At 43.4% G+C, this 27,273-nt stretch overlaps 1 protein-coding gene across 4 annotated transcripts in view; it reads left to right on the forward strand.

Moving 5' to 3' along the window:
* Positions 1-2,485: 2,485 nt before the first annotated feature.
* RPH3A (rabphilin 3A) overlaps positions 2,486-27,273 on the forward strand; it is a 218,049-nt gene continuing 193,261 nt past the window's right edge. For 2 of the 4 annotated variants that reach the window (XM_081036958.1, XM_081036949.1), the window contains exon 1: positions 2,486-2,636. The gene's annotated coding sequence lies outside the window, so the exon portion shown is untranslated. The remainder of the gene's footprint in view (positions 2,637-27,273) is intronic. The other 2 variants (XM_081036951.1, XM_081036957.1) reach the window with 1 other exon arrangement.

Consider the following 27,273-nt stretch of genomic DNA (forward strand, 5'->3'; position numbering starts at 1 on the left):
AGAGATTACTTTAGCATAAAACCTCAAACTTTAGGACTCACGAGAATCACCAGAAGGACTGGCTAAAACATTTTCGATTTAAGCGTAAAGGTTTTCTGGGAGCCCCACCCCAGAGTGTCTAATTCAGCAAGTCTGGAGTGGGGGCCAAGAATCTACAATTCTAAGCTTCCAGGTGACGCTGGTATTATATCAGCCGCTGGTCTATGAACCACACTTTGTCCTTAAAGATGCTTGAGGCTGAAGTTAGACCACAGTGAGGACCTCTTACTCCCTCCTCTTCTCCAAGTTGTGGTCTCTGAAGCCCCTCCCTCTTCCTCTGTCCACCCTCCCATCCCACCCTGCAGAGTAATTGGATGAAATAGGATGATTGACAAGCCACATTGTCAATCTGGAGAGGATCAAAAGGGTCTCGGGCCAAGGGCTCAAGGGAGAGGGAAAACATCAAGGAGAGCTTTCCTCATTGACCTCCGAGGGGTAGACACGCCAGTTGGCCTAAAAATTAAGAACAGAAGTCATAAACTGGCTGCATCTGGCCTGGATATGTGTCTCTTTTTTCATTGTGTTTTATTTTGGGGGGTGTTTTAAATTCTTTTGAATTAGTTGCCGCCATCTTTAAATTGACAATAATGTAGGATCCTTTTTATGGCTAATGGTTGCAACCAAACCCTTCTAAAACGTTCACCTAAAAGGTATAAATATGATCAGAAAAAAATTGTTAATGACTTCGGTGTTTGACTTTAAGATCTAGGAATACATTTGGGGACAATGAGACCTGGAGGGACACCAAAACCCTATCAGGAGTGGGAGTGTGTATATATAGGTATGTATGTGCACAAGCACACATTTCTTCTTATGTGTGTGTTTATTGAACCAAAAAACTGCACAACCCTAATTGGAAACTTAACAGTAAGATATTTTGATTTTGCACGCAGCTGGTAAGAGGGAATTTACAAACTACAAAGAGTAAAATATAAATAAAGAGGCTTAAAAAAGGAAGAAGGAAACAAGGAAGGAAGAAAGAAAGAAAGAAACTGAAAGGAAAGAACACCTACGGTGCCAGTAACTAGGGATGGATGAAATAAAGAACATTTTCGATTTGAGTTAAACCTTTAGAATTTGTCAAAGTGCTTAAATGAGAAAAATAAGGAGGTGGCGTGAGTGTGGGAGAGGGTACTGCCAATTTAGGTGAAGCTAAAAATTTAAATTCTTGTTAAGCAATCCCAACAAATTGGCATTCAAAGTGTGCTATTAATAAAAATGCCCTTTTCAGAAAGATGATTTGGTGTAAACCACTTTTTCCCATTATGCTTTCCTTTTCCATGCTAAGGCAATTGAGGCATAAAGACTGGGTTTGAATTTCAGTTTTGCTCTCTATTAGCTGTGTGACCTTGGTCAGTTTACTAGACCTTTCTGAGCCTCAGTTTCCTTATCTGTAAAATGGGGATAAGGACAGCTACTTCTTGGGAAAACTGGAGAAAATTCAGCATTAGGCCTTAGGCCAAACTCGAAAGGTCTCCAGAGGCCCAGAAGATCTTGTAAATGAGAGAAGAAAGTCTGGTGGAAACTGACTAACCAGAAGAAACGCTGTGTAAACCGCCCACTGCTTGTGAGCTCCCGCCTCTAGGAAAACGGGCTTTTTTTGGAGAAACTTTTTTTTTTTTTGAGAAACTTTTTATTTCTCAAAGAGTTACTGAAAATCCCCACATTTATGTGATCTCTTAGTTTGTTGGGCAATTAATTCACGTCTTTCTAAAACATTGACTAAACCCAACAGAACGTATTCTGCAGGCCACGCTTGGCCACAATCCTCCCTGGTAGGCATCACTTGCCTTAAAAAGGAAGAGGACAAGATGGTTTCCACACTGGGAACATATTCTGTGCCATTTCAGCTTTGGGGAGGGTGTCATGCTGAACACAGGCAGACAATTATAATAACTAACATGACTGAGTCCCTACTGTCTGTCAGACACTGTTCTAAGCACTTCACCTAAGAAAATTCATTGAATACTTCCAACAACGACTATTTCATTTGGGTCACAAAGGGGTTAATACACCAGCTGAAAGTCCCCTTCAGGCACTTTAAGTCACCAATTAGAAACCCTGCCCATTGGAGCTAGCAGTTTCAAAGACTAGAGATGGTGGTTGACTCCCCAGGTCCCCCACCCCCTTGACTTGTCCTTTGAGGACACTTAGAAGAGGGAAGGATGTTCCTAGCAGAGGGATAGCGGTGCGAATCCCTCAGGGCCCGAAGGTCACTGTATTTGGAGATGAGCAAACTGAGGGAATGAATGCCTGGGGAAGGGAGGAATGTGTGAACGGGTTCTGCCCGCTGAGAGACGCACCTGCAGAGACAACTTTTCTCGCGACGGGGGGGAGGTGGAGCGAGAGGGGGCGGTGGTCTTCCTAACCCTGGAGCGTGGTTCATTAACCACTTATGAGCTGGTCCTCTGCTCCCACATTTAAGGGCAGAGCGCGCGCACGTGTGTGTGTGTGTGTGTGTGTTTGTGCGCGCGGGGAGCGTTGGTGATCGAGGGTCACGCGCAGGTGGCTTTGCCGCGGTGGTGGCGGCGGTCGCAGAGACGACACCGCTGGAGCAGGCGGAGGAGGGACAGCCGGCCCACCGTCGCTGCGGGCGGGTAAGGTGGGCAGGGCGGCGGCCGCGGGGGAGGGGTCGGGCCACCGCAGGTCCGGCCTCCCGGGGCGGCAGCCTGCACTGGCTGGGGGGTCGTGGGGGGCTATCTGGCGCGGAGAGGGGGCTGTAGGACGCTGTCCCCGGGAATGAGGCTGCTGCAGCGGGAGGTTGCTCTAGAACTGGGGGTGGGGCGACAATGGAATTGGACCGCGGCCGGGAGAAGGCGCGGGACGCGTGGGATCCGACTGGGTTTCGGGGGGCGGGTCCCTGCGAGGGTGTGCGAGTGGCGCGCGGGGCGCGGGAAACAGGTGGTCGCCGGGTGCAGGCTGCCCCTCAGGGTCCTGTGTGTGTGTGGGTGAGGCTGTGTCCCTCTTCCCCAGGCTGACTGGGGGTTAACAACTCGCCGGGGAGCCAGAGAGTGTCGGGGGTGCGCCTTCTTCAGCGGTGGCCTGGAGCCACCTCCCCATCCCCCCCCCCCACCGGACCCCCAACTCCCATTAGGCCCTGGTCAAGGAGTAGGAAGAGAGGAGAGCCAGAAAGTGCTGCAGTCAGGACCCTTAAGGGACTGGGCATCTGCTCGTGTGCGTCAGATTTTCACCCCCGTCCTCACCCCCCACCCCAGGGCATTTCATCTTCCGGGGATTGTCGTTCCATAGCTAGTCAGACGGGGTCTTCCTGGGCCCACCCACCCACAGTACCTTTTTATTTGATCAACGAAACCAGGGGTTGCAAACTCAGGTGCATACAAGGACCTGCAGATAAATAATGATCCCAGCCCTTACCTCGTCCCAACTGTGTGCCAGGCACTGTCTAAGGATCTTTCCACGTATTCTTTACTTAATCCTCCAAGCCCCTCTCCCCCAGGTTGCTACTTGTGTTTACTCCCATTTCACAGATAGGGAAACTGAGGCACAGCAAGGTGAAAGTCCCTTGCCCCAAATCACATGGATAGGAAATGCCAGCTCAGCATGGGAACCTAGGCAGGGTGGCTCCAGAGTCCACGCCATTAACCATCGTGCTGCACAGAGCAGATGGAGTGTGGGGCCACATGGAGGCCCCCCTGGGGAGACTCATCATTGCCAGGCAGGATTGTGGGCCCAGTGTGGCCAGATTGTCCAATTTCTTGGGAAGCCAGAAATTGTGAGATTTATGTAAAATCACCTTTATGTTTTGGAAATTAATTTAAAAACACCTTTTTTAATGAAAAGTTTCAGACATGCATGGAAACAGTATTAAGGGAAGCTAGATTTAAGAAAATTTAAAATTTTTAATAAGACTGTATGAGTCAAATAAAACACATTCAATGGCTACCTCTGCCTCAAACACCTCAGCGTATGGTTCTGGTCCAGCAGAATCAGCCTCACCAGGGAGCTGGTTAAAAAGGCTGAATCTCAAGGCCCTCCCCAGACCTGCTGAATTAGACCCTGGATTTTAATGAGATTCCAGCTGATGCATATACATCTTAAAGCTGGAGAAGTATGTTCTAGGCCTGTTTGCCTGGACGCGTTTTACCAGCCTCCTTCCTGATGGCTCTTCCTGTCTCCAGGTTCTTGGCGGAGTATAGTTGGAGTTCTTGTCTTAACACCCTAAAGCTCAGGTCTGGTCCCAGATAATTGGTGAAGGGAAGGATTTTCTTTAGGAAGACTTGGTTACGTTACACAGTGAAACTGCCAGTGGTCACACAGCTTCAGCCTCTTTAGGACGCTGAGCTGTTCCCCCTTACAGGATTGTCTTGAAAAGGAAATGAGGTAATACCAGTGACAGCGTTTGTGTATGTTGATTAGTCAGGACTCTTTCAGTTAAAAGAGATACCTTAAACTGGCTTAGGCAAAGCAAAAAGCAAACAAAGAAAAAGGGACTTCATAGCTTGATCCGAAAAGACTAATGGGGAGGATTTCAGGTATGGCTAGATCCAGGGTCTCAAACAATGTGGTTGGAACTTGATCTCTCTCAGGAGGCGGTAGGGGCAGTGGGAGCTGGCTCACCTGGATCAAACAGCTTAAGACTGGGAGAATGGTGGTGTTTACCCACATTACCTACTAATAAGTGCTTGGCAGGAAAACTAGATGTCTGTTACATAATTGAAAACCATATTTGTTATGATTACTTGCGTTTTCGTCTGGTCTTCCCTACTAGGAGTTCCTCGAGAGCTGTGACTCTGTCTTCCTCATCTTTGCAGCCCCACATATCAGACACACTGCATTTCACATAATGGTGCTAAGGAAGTACTGAATCAAATGTAACTGACTCAAGCAGAGATTCAGTGTCTTAGACACCAGCCCCAGGCAGGAACTCTCTCTCCCCTTATGAGTGTCAGTGGAAGTCATTGTTCCTAAGCTCGCAGTATAAAGAACATCACAGACTCTGACGTTGGATGCCTTTCTCTCACTGCCACCCCTCAATCCAGTCATTTTGTCCCTTTGCAGGTGCCAAGAAGCTAGGAAAGGGGGCCCAGCATGAGACAATTTCAAACTGTGTAGCATTTTATTATGCAAAGGGAACAGGGTTTTTCTCAGTGTGACCCCAGGAATTGTGGCTGTGTGTGTGTGTGTGTGTGTGTGTGTGTGTCTGATTGTTACCTCAGAGCCAGGGAGGAAAACAGAAGCTTTCAAAAGTATGTGCAAATCAAAGGGTGCTGCTGATTCCCCATTTTACTAGGGGCCAGGATTCTTTTGAAAGGCAAAACTATAATTATCAGTAGCTAATAATGAGTCTTAAGAAAGGAAAAGCAAAACAAAACAAACAAAAAAACACCCACAGAAAACAATAAAAAGCCCAAATCCCAAAACAAAACCAAAAAACCCCAACATCAAACAAACAAAAACCAACTAAACCCAACCAAAACAACAACAATAATTAGAATGCAGAGAAATCTGGGAAGGTCTACACAAATCTTTTGGAAATACAATGCTTGGAGCTGGCTTTCTGTCCTTTTGGTTCAAACTGAATGGGAGAATGAAGTGTATAAACATTGCCTGAGAGGAACTTAAAACATATGTCTCCTATGAATTCCATCATTAGGGATCTTGATGGGTTCAGTAAGCTCCTATTAAAAAAACAAACAAACAGTCTTGTGTACCTGAAACTAATAAAAAACAAACAAACAAAAAAAGGCAAACATATCAGCCACTCACATTTTAGTCTGAACTAGCCACTTTCGGACAGCTAGGAGTTGCAAACTCAAATGCTTGGAGCATCTAGGCATGAAATGTCAACAAATGAAGCAGGCCAAGCCAGTTAAATACAAGAGTGGTGGGGACATGGTGAATTGAAGAACACATGCCCCCTCTATACGGGGCAGCTGCAACTCAGCTCTGGGCAGTCATTACCATAAGAAATCATAGGCTCAGTATTACTGTATTTTGGGGGGATAAAAGTTGGAAATCTAGATTTTTGACATGAAATCTTCCCATTTAAAACAATTTTTACGTTTCTCTGTTAGGTCTTAACCTTCCTGCATCACAGCTTCCTTTCATAATCTGACCAAAGCCATAGAGTCTGGAAAATTCACACATACTTTGTGTACAATTTTATAGAAGGCTTCTTTCAGTTCCACTGTGTATCTCAAGGTCAGAACTGACGCCTGCCTTCGTATTTATACTTTCCAAGAGAGGGTGGGATTGGCTGGATTTGCCATCATGAAATATGCAGCACTCCTGATGGGCAGAGTTTCATTCAGGTTGGATTCAATCAGGTGTGGCTGTGGCTGAAGGGCTGGGTATACCTAGCAAACAGGCTCATGCCACCATACTTTTGGAACAAAGTGTACTAGGGTTACTTTTCTCAGAATTAGACCGTGGGCAGCCAGATCTTTTGAACTTCATGGATTGCTTTCCAGGATGCCTTCTCACTGACATTTTCCCAATTCTCTTTCCATTTGGTAAAACGCCTTCTCTCCCTCACTTCGTTTTTCTTCTTGTATTAAAAACAATTCTGGTAAAATAGTTACTTTTAATGTTTATGATTTAATTGTATTGAAGTAATACAAGCACATAGTTTAAAAGTCAGATTATAACATATTTATAACAAAGTATTAGTTTTCTGCTTCTGTCCTAGTCCATTCCTGGAGATAACTTTCAATTCCCTTAGCTGTTTCTTATAGCATTTCCCCATCTTATTTCTGATCTTGATTCTGACATATATTTTTAGTTATTTCATTCACTTTCTCACTCATTAATTAAACAATTAATTAAACACATATACAAAAACACCTACTATGGGCTTGGTGCTCCCTGGCGTTCTATGAATAGAGGGATGAGCAAAAACAGATGCAGTCCCACCTTTACAGAATTCTTCACCAGCAAGGTTTTGTCAGGGAGAAGGGAGGGAGGAAAGGAAAAGCATTTAGGTAGAGGGAACAGCATATACAAAGCCCCATTAAGGATGGGGACATGATAGATTTCAGAACCATTTCCCTGGTCCTTTGGGATTATAGTCTTTAAATGAACCTTCAAAGTAGAGACTTGGAAGAGAGGCATTGTGGTTAAGAGGTGGGTGATGGGTTCAAACTTGTCTCCCCCACTCATTAGCTGTGTGCTCTTAGATAAAACACTTAACTTCTCTGAGTCTCAATTCTCTTGCCTAAAAAAATGCCATTACATGGAATCATGTAATTCTTATAAAGCTTTGCCCCAAACCTGCCACACGATAAGTGGTCAAAAAAATGCTTGTTGGTATTATCACTACCATTTTTTCCCTTTATTGTATAAATATCAGCTGATAGAGAAAATCCGGGCCAAATCCTGAGGTTGTGAAGGCCAGCTGTGAAGTCTGGGGGACAAGCAAAGCTTTGGTTTGCACTGATGACCACATCTGATATCTTCAGATCGTGGTGGTGAGAGAGCATCCGGGTTTTGAAAGGCAGAGCTTGACATTTCCCCTGCCTGCAGCCATTAGCCCTTATTACATGAAGCACTTGAGAGCTGTGTGAAATTTCACTCTCACTTCCTCTTAGGACTGTCTGGGCAGGAGGCAGAAAATGGATACTTTTGGACTAGCATACCTACAATGCATCAGAAGTCTCTGCTTCCATGTCCAAGGCTCAGAACCCTGGGACGCTAGCCTTCCAGAGAGCCGTGATGGTCATTCTGTCTGGGGTTCTAACAACCCACTTTATGTTGACCTTGCTCCTGACCTTGGTGGGCACCCTGATCCCAGGTGATAGGCTGTTTCTGGTTTGTTACAATGATGATGATGACATGATGTAGGCATTCAAGTTGAAGGAAGACGAGCATTTATCTATCCTTCCCTTCCCTCACTTTCTCTCTCTCTGTCAGTTTCTCTGTCTTCCTGTTTTTGCCTCTCAATCTCCGTTTTGATCTCTTTACCTGTCTACATCTCTCTTTATCTGCTTGTGTCTCCAGCTTTTGTCTCTGTTTCTCTCGGTTTATCTCTCCATTTCTCATTGGACTCAACATTAAATTCTCTTTCTCTTTATCTCTTTGTCTCTTTCTGTCTCTCCTGTGCTGCCCCCCCCCCACCTTTCCCATCTCTCAAAGCCCTTCCTTAGCATTCTATGACTTCATGAAAATAGCCCTGTCCAGTGGAGACCATTTTTAACCAAGGACTTCACTGACACCATTTCCATATTTTGTATGTGAGGATGGTGGGAGGAGTTAACTGGTTTGTACGTCGATATAGTTTAGTCAAGATACCCTTTTTATTAGCACAGTTGTACAGATTGGTTTCCAAGATATGAGATGTGACTAAAATATTAAATTCCTACACAGTCAAAGCACTGATGGGTTGGGAAGGTAAATTCTAGGAGCCTGTTCTCCCACAGGAACTACACTGACAGTCTAACTTCATTCTGCATCCACTGCATTACACACCAGCTTTGAGGGGAACATGTAAATCCAAGTGCTTAGTGAGCCCCCTAATAGATAAGAACAGTGGTAATTACATTAGAAGGCAAAAATTGGTCTTTGATTTCCTCCTGCAAGTTTTCTTACCTTGGGGAATATTAGGGAGAGGAAATGTTTTACAGAGTCTTGACAAAATTAAGATTATCAGCCCTTATGGAAATGAGCAGGTCCACAGATAAACTTGAACAAAATGTTTTGGGGGTGAAAAACCCATAGGTAGGTTAGGAAGAGTTTTAAGATTTTCCTCCCCTCTCTTCCTTTTCCTTTAGTTTTCCTCCTCTCTATGTTATGTCTGAGTTAGTAGCCTACTGTGCTTGAACTTGAGCTGACATTCAAGACACCTGAGTTCAATGCCAGCTTTGCTGCTCACCAGCTGTGTGACCTTGAGAAAGTGATTCAGCCTGCCTGGTCTTCAGTTTGCTCTTCTGTTGAGTGAGAAGTTTTGAACCAAATAACCAGTTCTAAAATTCTTTGACATCCACACCAACAAATGTTTAAATTTTAATATGTGTTTCCCCCATTACAAAGAGGACAAACTCATTAAATGATTTGAAAAACAAACAAACAAAAAAACCAACAATAAAACCATAATCCTACCAACCCAACGAGTCTCTGTGAACATTTTGGTGCATTTCCTTTCAGTCATTTTTCGATACATATTTTCAATATACAGGCTGTTTATATTGTGTTTATACAGGCTATTTATATATGATATGTCAGTATCCTCTTTTCACTTGGCATTTTCTCCCAGGTATGTCTCTCTGTTTTTCTCCAGGAACAACACTTTTAATGGGTATGTAATATTTCACCAACCAGCTAAATTTACATAACCACTCCCTGGTTGGTAGGCATGTTGGCTAATGCTAGCTTTTCTCTTTTATGGTTACTTTGGTCGTGGTGGTGGTGGGGGGGGGCGAGGGGCTTAGATTTGCTTAAAGCTCCAGGCTGCATTATTCCAGAACTTGAATGGAGAACTGCGGTCTGGCTTCCCAGTGGGCCCACTTCACGGCAGGCCCACGGGATACTCTGGACAATAAATCTATTCAACCTAAAGAGTGTTTTTAATCAATCATCATATTTAATCCCCACATTTAAAAAAATCTATGAGCTCTCACATAAAAATTTCCAACTTCGCTTAGAAATTTAAAAATAATGCCACGTAGCAATACTCAGGTGACACTGAGGAACAACTGCCTCCTTAGATGGCATGTGTCCCCTTGTTTGCCCCAGTCTCCTGTGACCACCCCTCTCATTTCATGGTCCCCGTGGGCATTTGAGTTTGAGACCTCCGGTGAGTTTTATTGTATTTGAGCTAAATCTCGGGACCGGTGAGGCCCGGGCTGCGATGTGCTGAACTTTTCACTCTCAGAACAGGACCCGATAAAGAAATCTGGGCATTGTGCCATATCAGGCTGTTTTTACAGGTGCTGTGGAAATCGTGTGGCTGAATTTCTGTGCTCCACGTTGTTTCTGGTGATTTGTGCTTAGAAATGAAATTGTGGCTTGGATGCTGTCAGGCTGTAGCGATGGGTAACTTGACAAAACTCCTACCCTGGTTTTGAGAACTCAGGTCTATGATGGAGAGTCTTTTATTTCTTTTTACCTGTGCTTTTATGTGTGTCTCTGCTGCATTCTGAAATCTTCATTCAGGAGGCTTAGCCAGGCCATCCACAGTCGGACCTTTCCCAACACATATCGAAATTGTAATTATATCCCACTTATGTGTGTGCGTCTCTGCTGGCATAAAGTAAGTGCTCAATACACAGAGATATCTCTGTGGCAGAGATAGTAATGCTCATCAAATTTGTCCCTCTTTGTGCTCTGTTGTATTTCCAGCTTCCCCTGTAGTTAAGTGGGGCGCTGTGACTAGTTCTGACCAATAGGCTGTGCGTCATCTCCAGGCCTAAACATAGGAAAGTGGGTGTGAGTTCTCTGTGTGCTTTTTTCTGCTGTGTCAAGTGTGAAGTCCTCATGTTGAAAATGTAAAATCAGAGTATCATTTTAACCAGGATTTCTGACTTACCTGGACCCACAGCAGACTGTATGTGAGGGAGACATAAACTTTTGTTGTATTAAGTCACTGAGATTTTGGTGTGTTTGTTACTGCAGCATAACATAGGCTAAGCTGACTGATACATTGTCTATTAGAATTGATGAGCAGCGACGACACAGACATGACTGCAGAATCTTTTGACAGATAGCCAGTGCTCAATCAATATTATAGAATGGATAAAAAAATTAAATACGGCTTGTGTTTTTAGACAATATATATACACTCAACTCTTTTTTTCATGGGATGGCATGGTAGAGTAGAAGGACACCCTCCTGGGGAAGACAAGGAGAACGAACAGTTATTGAGTGCTGTCTATTATGTCATTTATTATCCACATTTAAAGATGAGTAAAACAAGCTCCAGGGAGATTGATTGGGCAGTGTGCCCAGAGTCATAGAGATATTTGTTAATAACACTTACTTCTGCCAGAATTCCTCTTTTCCATCTTTTCAATGGTGTTTAGGTCTTAACTTTAATACCTCCTCCAGGAAGCCTTCTCTGATCACCAGGTTAGATTACTCCTCCCTGTTATATATTCTCCTAACTCCTGATACTTCTCCCACATAGTACATAATTTCCCAGTAGATTTTAAGTGCTCTGAAGGTAGATCTTGTGTCTGTTGTGCTCAGTGCTGTATCTCCAGAACCTAGTGTACTACCTGGCACGTAGTAAGTGCTTAATATATGTTTGTTGAATGAGTAAAAGGGAGCCAGAAGACCTGGGCTTTCGTTCTGGTTCTGCCACTAAACAACTGTGTCATCTAGAAAAGGTAATTTAACCTATCTGATTCCCAGTGTTCCTATTTGTACTAAGGTGTTTGATTAAATTAGTTCCTTTTGGCTCCAGTATTCCATTATTATTTCATTCACAAATTACTCTCTTAATCCTACTCAGTGTCTAATTGTGAGTTGCTTTCTGGTCCCTTTAATTCCATATTTATTCCTGGAATAAGTGACAGAGTTAGGATTTGAACCCAGGCAGTCTAAAGAGTCCTTGATTTTAACTGCTCATTTCACCCATCTGTCTGCACACCTGCCCACCTCTTTATCCAATTATCATTCATCCATCCACTCATACAATTATTTATTCATCCACCCATCCCATTATCTAGTCAATAATCCATCCATCCATTCATTTATTCATCCAGGTATTTTCTGTCCAAATATCCATCTATTCCTCAACAAAAACTTTGGGAGTACCCTGTGCTGGGGTATTCGGACTCCAGCAGGAACAAAACGGACTCACTTCTGCCCTCTTGGATCTCTCAGTCTAATGAATAGGGAAGTTTCTCCTTAGCTGCTATTGATGTGGGATGTTGAAACAATGTCCAGTTGTGAGCTGGAGCTCTGGTTGTTTATATTGTATTGGTTTTCCTATCCTCGCGGATAATACATTGCTGTTTTGTTGTTATTATATGTAAATGTATTAGTTAATTAATTTACCGGTGTTTATTGCTTGCTATATGCCGGGCACTTGTGTTAGATGCACACAAGACCGAACGTGTCCCACGCCTCTAGAGGGTATCACACAGTAATACAGTACCGTGGGACCATGCATTTGTCAGGGTCCCAGGGGAGTCTTCAGCCTTGCAGTGATTTAGGGCCTGCGCCCTGGATCTGGACAGACTGGCCTTGAGTCCCATTTTTACCTCTTACTGGCTGTGCAACTTTGTCAAATCACTTCACCTCTCTGCACTTCAGTTTCCTTACCATAAAATAGGGACAATAACAACTTAGTTCATACGGTTGTTATATGGCAAAGAAAAATACAAAAGCTCTCAGCATAGTACCTAGTACATAATAAGTGCTCAATAAAAGACTCGTGAGCAGCGTAGATATATTTCACTTGGTGGCTTTCTTTAACAGTTTTTCACATGGAGAAACGGAGTCAGGAGCGTAACCTAACCTAACTGGACAGGACCAGCTAAAGCCAGAGTCCATGATATATTGGTTAGTGACTGTTGACCTAGAGGACATGTGATTCATACAGCAATGTACTTACCCAAGTGGACATAAACCTACTATAATAAAGAATCTGGCTTTTCAAGTTTGACCACTGATAGCTTTTAAGCTCTCTCTCTCCCCTTTCCTTTTTGCCCCATATCTTGGCAAGCCAATAAGAAATCCTGTACACTGCCTCTTTTGGCACTGAAGGGGAAGTGCAACCATGCATGCAGGAACCTTCGCCCAACCGCATTCCCTAACCACAATAAAACCCAAAGCCATCATCCCTCTCTTTGGGCAAGCTGTTCCAGACCAGCTTGGTTGCCTGCCCTGTTCTCCCCAGAAAGTCCCATTACATAAGTAATGGATCGTCACATGCCCTCTTGGGGCCTGTGTCGTGCCATGAATCCTGACCTCTGTGGGGTATTGATTCCACCCTCCGCGGTCAACCACAAAACACCAGTGTTAACTGAGAGAGTGAAATTTGGAAAACCCAGCTATAAGAGATGCTGACTGCTCTGAAGAAAATGACCTAGCCATCCCATTCCTTTGACTAGTGGAGAGAACATGTACACGTGAGTGAAGGGAACAGCTCAATAAACTGTGCTACATTCTGGCATGGGCTGCTGGGCAGCCATTAAAAAATTTAGGTAGGATGGTGTGTGCAAATAAGGGAAGATTCCCTGACTAGATCAGTGAGTGAAAGGAACAAAAGGAGGAATATATTAAGTATGTCTGTGGCCTCTCTACTATTAATTTTTGTGTGTGATGTGAGGTAGGGAGTCAAGGTTTTCTTTCTATTCTTGTCCATACGGATATCCAATCCATCCAGCCCCTTTTATGCAAATGACCCAAACTGCAGCCTTTGTTGTCAGGTGGCTCTATCTGTGTGGATCTGCCTCAGGACTTTATTTTGTCCCATCTGTCTGTTGTCTGCCATTATGCAAACACCACAATATCTTTATAAGTATAACTTTAAGACTTGAAATCTGGGGACGTGAGTTTTCCAACTTTTCCCTCCTCTTCCTTCTATACAGCTGGGTTTTGGTTAGGTTCTTTGCATCTCCATGTAAAAGTTCAAACCAGCTTATAAATTTCAATGGAAAAAACCTAGTAAATTTTGAGCGGATTCCACTGAATTCATAGATCATTTTGGGGAGAATGAAAATCGCAATCCACGGAATTTCTCCATTGATGGAAATATTCTTTAACTTCTGTCTGCAATGTTTGTAGTTGTCAGTGTGGAAGTCTTGATTTGTTCCCAGGTTTAAAACATGTTTTGATTCAGTGGTAAATGATACTGCATTTTAAATCTCCTTTTTCTGTTCTTTGCTGCTGTGGGGGTCTACGCACAGAGGGACGCCACTTACGTTAACCTCGGCCTACCCAGACCTTTTCCACGACCTAGTCTATGTGCAAATTCATGGGAACAAGTCTTGAACCGTACACACCATACCGACCAGCGTGGTAATGTCTGGCGGCGAGGAGAGGGAAACTGGGATTCTGGAGGGATGGTGTTGTTCAAAAGGGACTTTATTCTTATCTGTCACGTTTTCGTTCTGAGAAAAAGGGACATGTGTTAATGTATTGTGTAATTAAAATCTATTCAAAGAAAAGAAAAAGCAAATGATCCCACTGCCAAAAAAAAAGCCTGGCTGACAGTATGTGTGTGACTGATGAAATGGGGGAGACCAGGGACTCCCTCCCACCTGTCAGGAAGGTGCCTGGGTCAGGATTGTAATTAAATGCACAAAAATCTGATCAATTGGGTTGTCCTCGGAAAAGAGAATGTGTGATCTCAGGATCTACTGAAATGAGTCCAGAAAGCCCAGACTGATCAGTGAGTAGGCCCAGAACCATCCAGAACAGAGAATTCCTTGACCTACAAGGCAAATCCCTAGAATGGAGGGCTCAATATTATGATCTCCCGACTGATGCTGGTGGCAGGACCACCCATAAGCAGGCCCTGAGACAAGGGTTTGAATGCAAGGAGTTTATTGGGCAAGCGGTTCCATGAAGCACTTGCAGGGGATGGAAATGAGACAAAGAAGGGCAGTAAGCAGTCAGTTTTTGCTGAGGGCAACTAGGCTCAATCTTGCCGGGGACCCATGGGAGGCGGCATAGCACATGCTTTAGAGTTGCCCACGGTGTGGGTGAGGAGGTGCTTGTCCTGCCCTCACACTGGTCCTCAGTTGAGGCCTTTCCTGGGGACGTTATCTTGTTAACGCCTCCGATCTGTTCCACACACTGGCTTAGCCTGCTTGGGCAGCCAGAGAAAGCCCTGGAGAAGACTCATAGGTATTGGCAGAAGTTGTGGACTCAGTGTACAAGGAATGGTGAGGGGAACGCCAGGAGTGTACACTGTGGCTTCCTGTATAATTAAAACAGGAAAAAAATGTGCTTGGTGGAGAAGATGAGTTTTTGTCCCCCGAGCACTTCTGGTTCTCAACAGTGACCAATAAATCAGCACTCTGATCTATGCATTGCTCTCTTGTGAGTTTGGCTGGTGTGATGCAAGAGAGATGGCCCCCTTTTGGGGAGTACTTGGCAAAACCGAATTTCTTAGAGCAAATTAGTAACTGCAAAGTGAAAAAATTGCACCGGGCAGGGACCATGCATAAGTGAAGTGGGCAGGAGTGGGGGATAATGCACAGGAAAAGCTTAGCTCGGTGCTGGGCATATAATAAATGCTCAATAAAAGTTACCTATGACAACAGCAGCAGCAGTGACTATTTCTGGGGACAGGCTCAAGGAGGAAATGGGAGTCGAGTCTAATTTATTGAAGGATGTCAAAGAAATTAGGAAATTAACCAGGAAGAGATTAAAAAAGAAGTTTCCTTACCTAACACTGGCCTCTTGTATAGACCTTGTAATTCGGATGACAGTCATTTTCTATTAATTGCAACAATGGCTATTTCTTAGAGGTGAGGTTAATTGGTAATATGGTGTGTAACATCTTCCTGTTGGATATTTTAGACGCCAGTAATTAACCTCTCTGTTCCAGGGGGCAGCCATTAATCATTTGTGTTTTTGGCATTCTGCTGTCAGCATCTTTGCACAATGCCTGATGCATTGGCTTTGTCACATTAGCAGGGCTGACGTGGGAGAATACAAAAGCAAGTCATAGTCGTCTGTGTAACAAGACCAAGGTGACTGTCTATTCATGGGGCCAAGATGAGAGCTGGTCTACCCATTGGGCACTGTAAGGTCCAGTGCTGGGTGCTTATGAGCCTATGGGAATGTCTGCACCCTCAAAAGAAGTGTGGTGTCCGAAATATGAAAAGAAAACCATAAAATTAAAAAAAAAATATTTTATGTTTTTCTAGCTTTAGTGAGGTATGATTGACAAGTAAAAATTGTATATATTTACGTTGTACAAGGTGATTTTCTTTAAAGATGTGCAAGTGATGATTTAATGTACATACATATATCTTGTGAAATGATTGTCACAGTCAGGTTAATTACCACATCCCTGATGTCATATAGTTGCCATTTTTGTGTGTGTGGTGAGAACACTTAAGATCTGTGCTCTTAGCCGATTTCAAGTATACAATATAGTATTATTAACTATAATCACCATGAACTTATTAGAGCCCCAGAAATTATAACTGAAACTTGAATAACTTGTATTAACTTATCACTGAAACTTTATATCCTTTGAGCAAAAGCTCCTCATTTTCCCTGGGCCCCCTAGTCTCTGGCAACCACCTTTCTACTGTCTGGTTCTGTGAGTAATTGAAATTGATACATGTTTGAAACATTGTATATATTGTAACATACGTCCCCTAGACAATGGCAACTCAACTCACAGTTTTGGGTATATTATATTTTATGTGGTTACATTTTTTTCTTTTTAAATTACAGTTGACATTCAATATTATTTTATATTAGTTTTAGGTATACAGTATAGTGATTAGACATTTATATAATTCATAAAGTGATGCCCCCAATTAGCCTAGCATCCACCTGGCAATATACTTAGTTAACACAACATTATTGACAATATTCCCTATGCTGTACCCTACATCCCTATGATTATTTTGTAACTACCAATTTGTACTTCTTAATGAGGTGATATCTCATTGTGGTTTTAATTTGCATTTCTCTGATGACATTGAGTATCTTTGAGATTCATTGAGTTTGTTCTTGTATATGGTGTAAGAAGGTGGTCTAGTTTTATTTTTTTGCACATATCTGTCCAGTTTTCCCAGCACCTTTTATTGAAGAGACTGTCTTTACCCCATTATATATTCTTGCCTTTTTTTTGTCATAGATTAGATGACCATATAGGTGTGGGTTAATTTCTGGGCTCTCTGTTCTGTTCCATTGATCTACATGTCTGTTTTTATGCCAGTGCCATGCTATTTTGATTACTATAACCTTGTAATACAATTTGATATCAGGTAGCATAATACTTCCAATTTTGTTCTTCTTTCTCAAGATTGCTGTGGCTGTTCGGGGTCTTTTGTGGTTCTATACAAATTTTAAGATTATCCTAGTTCTGTGAAAAAATGCCATTGGTATTTCGATAGGGATTGCATTGAATCTATAGATTGCTTTGAGTAGTATGGACATTTTAATGATGTTAATTCTTCCTATCCATGAGCATGGTATATGCTTCCATTTATCTATATCTTCTTCAGTTTCTTTCTTCAGTGTCATAGTTTTCTGAGTACAGGTCTTTTACCTCCTTGGTTAAACTTATTTCTAGCTAATTTATTTTATTTTTTTCATGCAATTGTAAATGAGATTGTTTTCTTAATTTCTCTTTTTGATAGTTTGTTATTGGTGTATAAAAAAAGCAACTGATTTCTGAATATTAATTTTGTATCCTACTTTACTGAATTCATTTAGTAGTTATAATAATTTTTTTGTGGAATCTTCAGGGTTCTCTCTATATAGTATCATGTCATCTGCAAATAATGACAGTTTTACTTCTTCCTTTCCAATTTAGATGACTTTTATTTCTTTTTCTTGTCTAGTAGTAGCTATAGCTAGGATTTCTATATGGTTACATTTTAATATTTTTATATGTGAGGTAATGGCCTCTACTATCCAACTGTCCAGGGTGTAAATGTGACCCTACACTTGGCACAGGCTGCTGATTGGAATTTGGTTTGTAGGAAGCTGATTTATGAATGAATGGGTTAGTTAGACCTTGGGATATCATGGCCTTTTTCCATTGCCCACTTGATTTTTTGGATATTCTTTAGAACTTAGAAATTTTAATTGCAAAAGTAAACTTATGCTTGTTGGAATAGCGTAATAAATATAACCAGATATAAAGAAAAATATTAGTGATGTCCCGTCACCCTTTCCCCCTCCTGATGTTAAAAAAAATGCAGCTTTCCCCAAACTTCCTAGGGGATCTAGAGATTTCATATATACCTGTCCTGCTCCTTCCCCTGTAGAATGGTTAACAGTCAGGCCCTCTGTCTGCCACTGAAAGGGAAATTTGTTCTCTCTACTCAAAACACTGACACCAAACGTGTGGATTTTCCCCTTACATCAAGCGATTCTCCCAACTCTCAGGACACCAATGGATGGTTCTACAATTCAGTTCTGACACTAAGTACCCAGAGTTAGCACAGACCCCCCACTGTGAAGGACTCAAGCCCACAAGACCCCTCCCACCCTTCAGATGCTAATTTCAAGTCCCAGGTTGTCACCTGTATTTCTGACCAACCGGCTATAAATCAAGGGTTCCCACAACCTCCTCCTTAGGTTCAGTATTTGGTATAATGGTGCACAGCACCCTTTATTTACAATTACCTGTTTATTATAAAGGATACAGAGGAATGGCCAAGGGAAGAGGTACATACAGTGAGGGACCCAAGTGCAGGAGCGTCTGTCCCAGTGGAGTTGGGGGTGCCACCCTCCTGGTATGTGAATATATTCACAGATCCGGAAGCTCTCCCAACCCTGCCATTTAGGGTTTCTGTGGACATTACATTACAGGGTATGACTGATGAACTCATTGGTCATTGGTGATTAATCACCTTCAATCTTCAGCCCATCTCACTTCCTTGAGGTTGGGAAGGGTGGTAGGGGCTGACAATTCCCACCCTCTAAACATGCTTTGGTCTTTCTGGTGACCAGCCCCCGTCCTGAAACTCTAGGGGTTCCCAGCCGCCAGTCGTTCATTAACACACAAATGACTCTTCATCTCTCCAGAGACCCAAGGGTCCCAGAAGCGCTAGTGTCAGGAACAGGGAAGTAATGCTCCCAGCTCCCCTGTCACTCAGGAGATTACAAGGGTTTGGGGAGCGCTGTGTCAGGAATCGGGGGTGGGGCAGAGACTGAGCATCTCTGCCTTACTGTGTCACAACTTCAAATTACCCCAGTGACTTCTGGTGAGTGGCGGGGCCGGCCTGCGCCTCAGCCTGTGGTGTGCACCTGGGCTGACAGCAGCGCCTGCTTCAGGGCTCCTGGGAGCACAGTTAGATGCGTGAGGCCCTTGTGCCTGGTGTACTGCATACACTCAAATACGTGCCCTCGCCTTGAACCCTGAGCCCGGCAAACAGCGATTGCAGAACACAGATTCGGCATCATCACGGTGCGATTTCCCCAAGTTTGCAGATTTAGGGCGCTCCCTGGGGGTACAATTAGAATCAGATTTGGGGGAAGATTCATCCCCTCAGTCATCTGTTTGCCTCCTCTTAATTTAAATACAGGCTATACTGCAAGTCACTCTCCCCTGGTGAGCCGAGTAATGAATGCCAGCTCTGATAATCCTGGCTGGCTGAACAATGGCTCATTATTACCCATACCAACAACTACCGGTTCCCGAGTCTCCTTCTGCGCCAGGCTCTGCCCCGAGTCCTTTTCTAGCTTGTGGTCTAGAGTTAAGCATTCTCAGGGACTGGAAGCTCAAGTTCCACTCTCACCTCCTCTGAGTAGTCTGTCTTTTGGTTTTTTATTCCCCTTCTTTTAAAAAATTTTCAATTACAGTTGACGTTCAGTATTATTTTATATTAGTTTCAGGTGTACAGCGTAGTGGTTAGACATTTATATAATTTAAGGAATGATTCCCCTGATTAGTCCAATACCCTCCTAGCATTATACACAGTTATTACCATATTATTGATTATATTCCCTATGGTTTACTTTACATCCCATGACTATTTTGTAGCTACCAATTTGTACTTCTTAATCCCATCATCTTTTTCACCCTCTCCCCTCAACCCCACTCCCATCTGGCAACCATCAAAATGTTCTCTGTATCTATGAGTTTGCTTCTGTTGTTTGTTTATGTTGTTCCTTAGATTCCACATATAAGTGACATCACATTGCGTCTGTCTTTCTCTGTCTGACATACTCCGCTCAGCACAATACCCTCCAGGTCCATCCATGCCACCGTGGATGGCAAGAACCCATTCCCATCCCTGGCCTAGCAATATTCCATCGTATATGTGTACCACCTCCTTTTTATCCATTTTCCTGTTGTTTTTCTCCTTTAACGGTGACTTTTATAACATTCTTGAGTATTCTGAGAACTTTCTTCTTCTCTTCCTGGTTCTTCACGATCTCTCAATCATTGAGATTGTTGGGTAATATTTGGATTAAATAGTAATAATGACAAGGGTCTGTTTAACTTATCCTTTGTGTAACTCTTCATTCAGAGTTTTCAAGGATCAATTGACATACAGTATATGACTTGATTCTTATAAACCCCATTAATAAAGTGGGAGCAAGTGACACAATCTTCTTGGACCACCGCTTATCTACGTCTCTTTTTTCTCTTAGTACCTGCTTGGCGCTGGCTTCTTCTCACCCACAGGCTCCTCCTGTCTTCCTACTGGATCTTACAGTAGGCAGAGCCTGTGGTCTTGGAGTTGTAGGGGAGAAAAAAACCTTTTCTTCTACCCTCTTAGATTCTGTCAGTGAGGCCTGCAAATTAAACTGACAAAAGACATTAACAGAAGAGAAGGCATACTGATTGTCTTTATGTTAGCATTTTTGTGTGCACAGGGCTTCACAGAAAAGAAGGGAGAATGTAAAGAAGAGATTAGACATGGGGCTTTATATACCATTTTAACAAAGGGTGATAAATAATGGAGAAGTGATTAGACAAACGAAAGGGAGTTTGGGTCTCCTACGGGTGGTAAATCGTGGAAAGATGACGAGGCAATATATGGTAGATGAGGGTTGTTTAGTAAGACTTGTTATGCAGACTCAAGTAATCTCTGAGTGAGAGATTCTGAGTGAGTAATCTCTGGTGAGTGTTCTCATCCGTCTGGGAGAGGGGAACACTTTTACAAATGGAAACTTATGTCACCTTTACAAAAGGGAATTTATGCTCTGCATTTTTAGGCAGAAAAGGGGGAGGGCAAAGAGCTCTTCCTGTGTTGGCTGCTTCTCTATTGCCTTCAGCCCAAAATACTCCTTTTGCCAAAGTTGCATATCTGGAGGTGGCATGTTCTGATCCCCTTCAGAGTTCATGTTCTAATTAGCATCCACTCTGGTAGAAAGAGCATTGGTTTGTGTTAGACATAGGTTCACACTCTAGTTTTACCATTTCATTTACTTAGCTGTGGGTAAGCAACTTTAATTCTTTGAATCTTGGTTTTCTCATCTGTAAAATGGGGATAAAAAATGGTACCTACTTCATAAGACTGTTCCATGGATTAGATAGTACGTACTCATAAAAGGTGCTTAGTTCCGTGAGTAGCAGACAGTCAGCACGCAAAGGCACCTCACATTTCTAAACACATCTGTCCTTATAGATGCCACTTCCCAAAGATCCCAGCTTGCTGTGTGACTTGGAGAAGTTCCTTGCCTCATGGCTGTATTCCCTTGAAAAATGAGTGGGCTTGATTGCATAATTTCTGAGGTTCCTTCCAGCTCTAATAATTCACCCTCAGATTGCCTATGCAGCACACCCATAACATTTATTTAAATAATCTGTTCATTATATCCTGCTTGCCATTGCTTGCTGTAATAATTTCAGATAATAGTTGCACAGAATTCATGGAAGCCAGAGAAATTGTTCAGAATGTTTTTTTTAAACGCAGGGATTGAACAATATGCTTCTGTACATAATTACCATTTTTTTTTCTTTGCAGCCTAAGAGGGCATATTTAAAAAGCTACATAGCAGTGATTTCTTTCCCCTCCTGTTGGCTCAAGAATCTGGCTAATGCAGTTTTATGTTAATTTGAAAACACCCTCAATAAATAGCATAGCTAACAGAAAGAGAAGCGCTCAGTTGTGAAGAGTGCTTTTTAATCACCTACCTGAATTTGAGTGTCTGAAAGGTTTGCAGCCACACTGGCCCCCTGAGGAAATGCGTTTCCTGTCCTCACTGTAGATTTGATGAATAAAGGGGTCCCAGAGTGTGCTTCTTGGTGAAATTTGCAAACACATATTCTTCTGGGCTTCTCTCTCCAGTTTCTCCTCCCCCACAAATACCTGTCTGTGGTTTTGGCCTCGTCTCTTGTCTCTTAAATTTACTGTTCTTTGCTCTGCACACAGTTCATTTTATGGTTGACCAGAAAGGCAGTTTGCTTTGGTGTCACTCTGCAGTGCCTCTCTACCGCCTCTGGTGTTGAATCCAGGCTTGTCAGCTTAGAATCGGGTCTTCATTTTCCTGGGAAGCCAAAGCAATTGACTTGCGTGTCCCCATGCATGCCCTGGGACTTTAAAATTTGCCTCTATAGGGGCATTCATTTTGTTTCTTCTGTCTCCTATGCCTTTTCCTCCCTTTCCTGGGTCTCTCCCTGTCAGCCTCAAACTCAAATCTTGGTTTTCTCATCTGTAACATGGGGATACAAAATGGTATCTACTTCATAGGACTTCTAAGTTGATAGATAGTACGTACTTGTAAAAAGTGTGTGGACGAAAACCATCTGGCCTAAGAGAAAGCTTATAAGAGTTTATTTGAGCCAAACTGGCAACAATTGCCGGGAAGCAGAGTCTCAACAGATTGAGAAAATGCTCCGGAAAATGGCCATTTTGTGGAAGCAGAGTCTCAACAGATTGAGAAAATGCTCCGGAAAATGGCCATTTTGTAACTTATTTTTTATATATTAGAATCAAAGGAGGAAGGTTACATGAAATCCATTGATTGTAGATTAAGGGGATGGGAGAAAGCAAAGCTGGGAAATCTCTGGGATTGGATAAAAAAAAAATGGAGAGACACACACTTCTTTTACGTTGGTGGGTACAGGATAGTCAATAGCATTTTACAGCACATAGAGATGGTATTTGGGGAACAAGATAACAGTGGGGGGTTCTGTAGTTTCCTGCTCTGGTGTGGTGGGTTGTGCCCTCTGGGGCGTCTGGAAAAGGGATTACTCTGACATTCCAAGGGTATGTTCTCTTAGATGCAAAAAGACAACAGACAGGCTCATTTAAGGTAAAGACTGACCTTTGTCAAGGAAGCTACAGGCCAAGGACGTGACTTCCCACCATGGCCCACCTTAGTTAGGAATTTTTCACACCATCCTATGTGGTTATTTTCAGTCTCCTGAGCTTGTCAGGTTTTACATGTGGCCCCTTTTCCGTCCACAAGTGGTTAGTTCAGAGAGTGGCAGACAGTCACCCTTGTTTGAAACCCACCAATGGCTTCCCATTGCATTTAGATAAAACTTAGGCTCTCCTTACAGCCTACAAAGTGTCTACCATCTGACCGTGCCCACCTCTCCAATCTCATCTTCCCCTACTCCCCTTCTTCATCATGTCTTTCTTCTGGCTTACTTGGCTCCAGCCACACCTCACTGATCTCTCTGTTTCTACCTCAGGACTTTTGTACTTGCGGTTCCTCTGGCTGGCCCCTTTCCTTCTGGTCTCAGTTCAAATGGCTCTACCTTTGAGAAGCCCTCCCTGATATATTTAAACTAGCCCCTCACCCAGTCCCTCTGCATTCCATTATTTTATTGTCTCCATAGCACTTAGACTTGTCTGAGATTGTTTTACGGATATACCTTCTTGTTTAGTTTGCCTCTCCCCACTTGAACGTTAATTCCTCTCCCCACTTGAATGCCATTTCATTCGTTGCTGTTTCCCCAGTGCATTGAACATAGTAGGTGCTCAGTAAGTGTTTGTTGAATGAATGCACAGTTTGCAGCAAGGAGATTGGCTCCCAGTGCCCAGTTTAGGCAGATCCTGAGCACTCTTTCTTTGTTACTTTGTAGTTTGTTAATCAGTTTTCTCGATCAGTTGCAATGATGTCTTTTCGTTTTTATGAGATAGAGCTGGTTCCTGGTCCCATAGAGTTATGAGTTTAGAGAAATGAATGCAGTCATGTAACCACTCCTACCATCGGACACAGCCAGCTGAGCATTCTTTTTATTACCCTAGGAAACGTGGGAGGATTCTGCCCTAGGAACGTGGTTCCCGTCACTCTTCTGAAAATGTTGGAACCCTGCCTAGATCCTCACTCTCCCTGTCCAGGGTATCTTGGAGAGAAGTCATTGTCACCATTTGTTTAATATGGAGGGTCCTGAAAAAAGTATACACGTTTTAAGAAAGGAAAACTGTATGAAAATTATAATACTCAATCTATACCAATAACAAAAGATGAATACAAGTCACGTTTGACTTCTGCAATTGCAAGAGGTGCTCAAAGTGGTTCCCATCAACATCCAGACATTTCTGATGACGGCGAACTACTGCTTGAGCAATGCTGACTAAAGTGTCTACTTGTCTACATTTTTTTGGCTCCCCCGTTTTTAGTTGTAGCAAATAGAAGTCGTCTTATGTAACCAGCATTGTTCTCACCAGGAAGGAAAGAAAGGAAAAATAATTAGAATCTTTTCAATGAAGTTAGCAGCCTGAGGGAAGGTAACCGTCCCTCCTACTCCTTAATTTAAATGGATGTGCATATGGCTCACGGCTGAAGCATTTGTCACATGTAGGTGCATATAGCCAGAATCGTAGCTGTCACTACCACATTTTCTCCTCTGCAGTGTGGCATTCTTGGAACGATAATGAAATCTGGACTAGAAAGATTCCACTGAAGAAACGAAGTGGAAACAAAACAGCCTCTTGCCAACCCACGCCCTGCTTTAAATAAGGAGCAGTGTCTATTGAATAATTCAGCCCCGCCTGTCAAAATATTTTCTGGGGGGTGGGCTATTCATTTGGAAACGCTCCAGGGGCCGTTTCATGATTACAGCCCTTCGTGCATTTTCAGGGCTGAAATGAGCCTGCGTGCCTCTTGTTTTATTTTTCAGATCACACAGCTGGCTTTTAAGAGGCTTCCAGTGGGGTTGAGGTTCAGTACGCTGGTACCTCAGCTCTCAGAGCGAACACCCCGTTAATGGAGCTGGGAATCGGGGTGGAAATCTTGTCATTGTTTTCCTCTCAGGAAGTTGTTAGCACTTTGCATTTGTTTTGGTAAACTTTTAAAAAATTTTTTTTATTTAAGTTTATTGGGGTGACAATGGTTAGTAAAGTTACATAGGTTTCAGGTGATTGCAGCTCTCTCGTCTGTCCTTGGGACAGTGAGGAGTATCTGGGCCCTAGGAGAGTGTTTCAGTTTTTAATCTCTTAACATCTTCAGGGTGAAATCCAAGGATAGCATCAGGGTTATTCAAGAAGGGCTGGCTGATGACAATGTTCTACCTTTGCAATAATGATAATAATAATAGTAATTCCTATCTAATGAGCTGTAACTCCGTGCTGGGTCTGCGTTAACCCTTTTCTCTCCATAACCTCATTTAACCTGCATGACAGCCCGTGAGGTGGGTGTAAGTAATTATGCCCATTTTACAGATGGGGAAAATGAGTCTGCGAGAGGGCAACGTGCATGCCCAAGCTCCCAGAGCTGGTAGAGGTCATTGTGGAGACTGAAGCCCAGAACTGTCTGACTCCAAAGCCTGCAGCATTCCTGTTCTGCTCAATGGATGCTCCGGAGCATTGCCTGAGGGTGCTGATCAGGGAAGTCGAGGACAACCTGAGTTTGTGTAGGGGCTGGTTTTATGAGAATCCCCCCCCAGGGTGCTGGTCGGAGAGCCCAGGCATTTCTCTCCCTGGAGTGAGGGGCCCAGTGGTTCACAGAACAGACTCTGCAGTCAGACCTGGGGGGTCGAATCCTGGCTCTGCCACTGCCAGCTGTGGTTGGTGAATGATGGCCCCCAAATACAGCCATGTCCTAATCCGTGGAATCCATAACTGTTCCCTTATATGGCAAAAGGTACTTTGCAGATGTGATAAAGTAAAGGATCTTGAGATGGGGAAATAGTCCTGGATTATCCGGTGTAATTATGAGGACCCTTATAAGAGAGACGCAGGGGGTCAGACTTAAGAGGAGAATGTCAACTGTTTTCATCTGTTCGGGCTGCTATCACAAAATGCCCTAGACTGGGGGGCTTATAAACCACAGACATTTATTTCTCATAGTTCTGAAGGCTGGGAAGTCCAAGGTCAAGGGGCCGGCAGATTCAATGTCTGGTGAGGCCCCACACATCCTGGTTCATAGCCCCCCAGCTCCTTGTTGTGTTCTCACATGGTGGAAGGGGTGAGGGACTCCCTGAGGTCTCTTATAAGGGCACTAATCCCATTCAGGAGGGCTCCACCCATCACACACCAGATTTCAACGAAAGAATTTCAGGAACACAAAAACATCTAGTCTATAGTAACAGTGGGAGCAGAGATTAATGAAGTGCTTTGAAGATGGAAGAAGGGGCCCTGAGCCAGGAAATGCGGGCAGCCTCTAGAAGGTAGAAAAAGAGACGAAACGAGGAAATGCGTTCTCCCCTCAGAACCTCGAGAAGGAACCAGGTCTTTTGACACCTTGACTTTAGGTCCCTGAGACTGATTTTGGACTTCCCACCTCCAGAACTGTAAGAGAATAAATGTGCATTGTTTTAGGCCCCTAAACTCATGGTAATTTGTTCCATTGGCAGTGGGAAACTAATACATCAGATGTTTGTCTATGGGCTAATGACTGAACCTCTCTGAGCCTCAATTTCATTATCTGTGAAATGGGGATAGTAATATGGTGCCCACACCATAACCTGGTGGTGAAGATGCAAGGATTTGATATGTCTGAGGTCCTTCATACTTGGCACATAGTATGTCCTGATTAAATGTCAGCTATTACTACCACTACCACTAATGTTATTATTAATGCTAATATGAAAATAAGCATGAGCATTCAAGACCCCTAAAATAAAAACCAACCCAGGAGCAACTTCTTGTTGGGCTAATTGACATCCTGTCTATTGGCGCTTTCTCATGCTGTTTTATATTGGGGGACTAATTCTGTGTTGGGGACTCATGGATGAGCTTCCAAGCATCTTTGCATTCCCTATGATTATACCCTAGTACCTGGCATAGGACCTGGCACACAGTAGGTGCTGCACAAATATCTACGTTGTGATTAAAAACAGAGTAATTTGTGTTTCTATGCTTTTTGCTGTTTTTGTTATTGTTTTTCTGGTAGCTTTGAGGAGAGTCTGGCAGACCCCAGCACAACTGGGGACCTGCTTTGTGGGGATGGACTGGCCTCCTGCCCCCAGCCATCTGGCAAACCCTGGCACCACCTCCCCAAGGCCTCCAGTGCTCACTCTCCAGACCTGGTGCCAGCCCTTCTTCTCCCTCCTGCCACTCAGCCCAGCTCCCTGCTCTGGAGAAATCATCTCTATGGTGACAATTTCTGGAGCATTGGGCCAACTGGGGCCCGAGGGAGCAAAGGAGGGAAGGGTTCCACGCCAGCCTGCCCCTCTCAGGGACCCACTCAAGCCAGGATGCTGTGTCTCTAATAGAGAGCTTGGCTGCAGAGACTGGCAGATCCTGGAGTCTTTGGGGAGTGGCTGGGCTTGTCTTTCAGTGACTT

The sequence above is a fragment of the Rhinolophus hipposideros genome (assembly GCF_964194185.1).
Source record: "Rhinolophus hipposideros genome assembly, chromosome: 24".
Taxonomy (NCBI): domain Eukaryota; kingdom Metazoa; phylum Chordata; class Mammalia; order Chiroptera; family Rhinolophidae; genus Rhinolophus; species Rhinolophus hipposideros.